The following is a 6,000-nucleotide window of genomic DNA, read 5'->3' as shown; positions in this document are numbered from 1 at the left end:
ATACTCCAGCTAGTTCGGTCTTTATCGCTATAAAATATTTCAAAATCAAAATAGATCATGTTTTATGACTAAAAATCAAAACATCTATTAATTTCAAGCAGACGATTGAATTTTTTCAATTTTTCTTATCGAGGTAGTTGCATAGAGTGGATGAAGATGTGAACAATGAAAGAGACACTTTGCTCTTAAGTTACAAGAGAGGTGAAGAAGATGGCTTCAAAACACAGAGTGAGGAGAGGGTAGATTTGATTTGGATTTTGTTACCAAAATGGTAGGAATCTTAGTGACTACAGTAAAAGCATCCAAAAAGTATTAATGAGAAACTGCCTAATATATCAAGTAAGCATGGTAGCATAGGTGTGTCCCCACGTCATATATAGCCAGCCAGCACCCCCTTCATCTCCATCTCCATCTCTTCTTCAATGACAACCCCAAATGGTGGGCAGCATGTGAGATATCTGCACCTATTAGAAGTAGTTAGTAAAGTCCAACACCCTTAAATTGGGGAATTGCTTATTGGGTCTCATAACTGAATTTGGTAGGTACTCAACTAAAGTATCTGATTTTTGAGTATATGGTACATATTTATTTTATATGATAATGATATGTCATGACATATTTAAGTTTTATTTGGTTATGATTTTTTAAAAATTTAATTATTTAGTTATGATTTATTTAGTTGATTATTAATGAGAGCCCTAGCGCTTAGATGCTTGTAAGGGAGAGGATGACAATACATCTCTCTCTCTCTCTTCAATCCCTTCAAAAATTAATCTGGTAACTAATAATTAATTTTCACCTATTAAAAAAAGTAAAAGAAAAGGAGAGAGAATCAAGGAGAGCTCTAACCCAAGTAATTACAATTTACAATAGTAAAAATAAAAATTTAAAAAAAAAATCAACTTTTTAAAGAAGATTCATCTTTATTTGGCAATTGCTAAAAAGTATTTTTTTTTTCTTTTTTTTTTTTGTTAGTAATTTTTTTTAAATTTACATCAAGTTATTTTAATTTTAATTTTTTTAAGTTCTTCTAACCTAGAAGAATCTAAAATGTACACCGAAAAATAAAAATATAAAAAAAATACTACAGAAAAAAGTAGAAAAAATACATCAACTTACTTAAAATTTTTTGATAACAAAAAAAGTTATTTTTTTAATATTTGTCAAATATAAAAATAAAAATAAAAATTAACAGTAATTTTATTTAAAAAGAAAACTACAAAAAACATCAAATTGGCAAAACGAACTTCAATGGCAAATTACAATGAGTAATTTTCCTAGATATTATTGGTGTAAAAAACACAACCCTATGTCATTTCGCATATCACTCTCTCGCCCATCTTAGGGAGTGCGTGGTGCGGGTCAAGCAGTTTGAGAGTAAAATTACAAATTGATTGACAAATTGACAAATTGAAAAATCACAATTTGGGCAGTTTTGAATGGATTGGCGAATTGAAGAATATTCTAACCAATTATCAAACATTTACATAATATATAACACTAATTTACATAATATTTTTTTTATGTATATAACACAAACTAATTTTACATAATATGTTTCATATATATAACTACTAATTTGTAATAAATTTCATATCTTAAATATGTCTCACGCTCATTTTTATTTTGATATTTCATTAAAGTTTGAAAAATATAATATATTAACTATAGCGAAGCGGAGCAATTTAAAATGCAGATTATAAATATTAAAATTTAATTTGTAATTAGCAAATAGAGCGATACGAATTGATACGAGTCAATGCAATTTTAATAAATTTCACGATATTTTACTTAAGCCTCGACACGTGTGAATTGTCCATATGATTCACCATGAACCACTTGCCAAACTCGCGTCGTATATCCATGTGATGGTGATGAAATGGGGACCAGGGTTTGTTTGCTAAATGCTGGAAAGCTTTGCTTGATGATTGAAATCAATGGACCACCCACCCCAAAACAAAAACCAAAATAAAACAAAAAACGCTTTGCTTGTTTTTCTTTGCAGACTGGGATACAAAAGATTTAACCAAAACCGGAAAAAAATAAAAACAAAAGTTACAAGTACTATTTTGTTTTTATTTTGGCAATTAGAAGGAAAAAAAAAAAAAAAAAAAAGTAGTCAGCTTATTAATTTATTAGCTTATTTGAATTACATTATTTCTTTATTTTTTTACATATTTTTTCAAAAAAAAATTTAAAAAATCAATAAATTAATTTTTTACCTACTTCCCAAAACAAGCTCAGTATAATCCTAATCTCACCTATACCAAATATTACAAAAAGATCAACAATAATGCTAGATTATTATATTTCACAGTACATTATCTATCAATATATTTGTCAGTACAATATTAATGTAATGAATCTCACCACTCTTGGTGACTTTTTTTCACCATAGTGTTAACACATGTAATAATAAACATAATATTGTATCAAAATATATAGGGAAAATTATCGACAAAAAAGAGAGAGCTAGGGTTTGACTCCAATGACAGATCAAAGTCTAATTTTTTATTTGTTTCAATTTAAACTCTTGTTTTTTAAAATGATGTTAACTCCAACCATTTGCTAACGAAACATGGGTAATATAGACAATTTAATCACTCTTGTTGGTTTTAGACTATAGTAATAATCTATCTATCTATACTATATATTAAGCAAAAGGGAATTTTTAACCCTAAGGTCTGTGGGAGTTTCAATATCCCAATATGAATTTTTTAAATTTTTTATTAAAAAAAAAACTCAGCATTTATTGATTTAGTCAAAATTCCCTGATCAGTAATTATTAACTTTTATTAATCCACATGTCTTTTCACATGCCTGCATTTATTGATTTGGTCAAAATCTCCTGATCAGCATTTAAAATTCCCTCATACAAATAATTATAGATACAATTTGTATATAGTTACTACAATATCCTTTTCAACTTCTCTCATACACTATGGTTAGTGATAAGATTGTTAAATTATTTTTATAAAAAATCTTAAAAAACATAATTTATATATTAAAAAAAATCTTAAATAAATATAATTATCTATAATTATTCCGTGCATAGCACAGGTGATAGGCTAGTACTATATATTAAGTAAAAGGAGGTTTTTAATCTCAAGCTTTGTGGGAGCTCCAATCTCCCAATCTAAATTTCCTAATTTTTTGATTTAAAAAAAAAAAAAAAAAACTTAGCATTTATTAACTTCTCTCAACCTCCTAGTCTTACCCTCATAATAATACTTTAATACATTAAGTACAAGCATAAAAAAAGTTCTTTAAAATCCAACACATATGAATTCTTTGAAAAGTCCCAACACATATAATTATTATCCCTCATAACAACACTATAATGGATTAAGAACAAATATAAAAAAAAAAAAAATTCTTGAAAAGTCCAACACATATGATTATTATCAAAATATTAAACTTTAATATAATATAATTAAAAAAAAGACATTTAATTCCTTGAAAAGTCTAACACATGATTATTATCAAAATATTAAAATTTAACATAATATAAAAAAGGAAAAAAAGAAAACATTTTTTAAAAAAAAAAGACATTTAAAAATCACAATTCACAAATATAGATAATTGTAAATATGTTAAGGAAAATAGGATTTCTAAACCCCAAGCCTTGTGGGAGCTTTAATATCTCAATCTTAATTTTTTAAATTTTTTATTTAAAAAAAATCAGCGTTTATTGATTTGGTCAAAATCCTCTGATCAGCATTTATTAATTTTTTTCAATCCACATGCCTGCATTTATTGATTTGGTCAAAATACCTGATTAGCATTTAAAATTCCCTCATATAAATAATTATAGATACAGCCCGTGCATAATTACTGCAGTAGTCTTTTTAATTTTTTCTGTACACTATGATTAGTGATAAGATTGTTAAATTATTTTTATAAAAAATCTTAAAAAATATAATTTATATATTAAAAAAAATTAAGACAAATATAAATATCTCTAATTATTCCGTATATAGCACGGATGTTAGGCTAGTTAGATAATGAAGGAAATGGGTGGCAGTGAGTTGAGAAGAGGATAAGTAGTGGCGGGACATGGAAAAAGGATGAAAGGATTCTAATAAATTGGGAAAGAGGTGGTGATAGATAATATTAAAATTAAAAGGTTGCTTGTCAACAACAATCGTGCTATATTTCTATAAAAATTTCTCAGCACCTTTTCATAAATTTCACTTACTATATAACACTGAATTCTTATTGATCAGAATTTATGAAAGAGTATTTTTGTGAGAATGAATCATTTTCCTGTCAACAATAATAAAAAAATGGCCAAATTTCCCTTTCTTTAAAATTAATATCATTTTAAAAGTTTTGAATTAAAATAATTAAAATTGAAATTTAATTTGTTACTATCATTAAACTTTAAATTTTTTAAAAATAATTTCTCCAAATATTATATATTTACAAGCCATAGCTATAGCCTATAGGGCACATGGGGCTTCAAAAGTCATCAAAAGTGGAAGTACTACTCTTTTGTTTCATGTGCACACCAAAGCCAAAATCACACATGCAAATGCACTCCATGTGTAGCCTACATATGAAAGGCCATACCCCTAATTTCCGTGCCCTTTCGAAATTTCCCCATAATCCGTCTTTGCTTGGGAAGTGATTTTTTTAATTTTTTAATTAAAATGTGAGATAAAGAAATTAAAATATTTAAAAATATTTTTTTATTTTTATTCCCTCTGTCCCATAATATTAGTCCCTTATTTCATTTTTCATTGTCCCAAAATATTAGTCCCTCTTAAAAAATCAAGTACAAAAATAATATAAATTTTCTATTTTACTCTTCTTTTAAATTTATAAATAATATAAAAAGTACAATTATGACATTGATATTCCCAAAAAAATGTACTATCAAGGGGTAATTTTGGAAAATCAACTTTTTTAAAGTACAATAATTGTACTACTAAAAAAAGTTAGATTCCCCAAAATGAACCATTATTTTGGAACGGAGGGAGTATATAAAAAGAGAGTGTAAAAGCAGCGAATGCAAAAAAAAAAAAAAATCATTTGATTTTTTTTTTTTTAATTTTTTAATGACTTCTTGACTAGTTTAATCACTTTCTAAATGTAGGTCTCTTTTGATAAATAGGCTTAAAGTCAATTTATTGACTTTTTGATTTTTTTGAGTCACATTATTTCTCTACTTTTTTTTGTATGTTTTTCAAAAAAAATTAAAAAAATCAAAAAGTCAACTTTTAACATACTTTCCAAAATAGGCCGTAGTCTCAATCAATCCATTTGTAATTTAGCATGCACCTTGGACACATCCACTGCATAACTTCTGCTTCGAGTGATCGTCATCCAAGATGTCAGTCCCTTCGCTGAAGCCATCCTCCTAGCCCACAAAGCTCTTTTCCACTTGCCGGTAAACCCTGAGGATTCTTTCTAAAGGCTGCTTAGCTTACAACATGCATCTGCACACTGACTTCATCCAACTCCTTCAAGAAAAGGCTCTCCTTCACAATTTGGGCAAGAAAATATGGCACACCAACATTGGCTGCTACTTCACTAATCTCATTGATTTTTCTGCTTTGGCTAGAAACTTCAGCCTTCCTTTCTGAATCTGCTCTTAAATCCTGTCTTGAAAATAATATAGTTTTTAGTTGTATGAAACCAAAAGTTATGCCATTTACAGTACATTTTGCCTTTAATTTCTTTTGAAGCTGGGATCTTAACTCTCTAAGACAATTTTAAAAACGGTGTTGTTAGCAAATGATCAAATATTTCATTTACTTTTGATATATCAAAAGAATATTTCCTATAAAGGTCTTTCTTTTTAAATTGATGATCAATGGTTGTATCTTTTTGAATTAATGCTTCGCAGGACACAGGCTCCTTTCCTATAATCTCTGCTGCATCAATTTCAAATTAGGATTCCTGTAGTAAGTTCTATAAGATGCATTACCACGATTTTGTTCTTCTTCAAGAAAAGGCTCATATTTAGTAACTTTATAAGTTAGTTCTGCTAGGTCT

Source organism: Camellia sinensis, chromosome 7, assembly GCF_055761805.1.
Source record: "Camellia sinensis isolate YWXY chromosome 7, ASM5576180v1, whole genome shotgun sequence".
Lineage (NCBI taxonomy): Eukaryota > Viridiplantae > Streptophyta > Magnoliopsida > Ericales > Theaceae > Camellia > Camellia sinensis.
The sequence above is the reverse complement of the archived record's forward strand: the minus strand, read 5'-3'. Positions refer to the sequence as shown.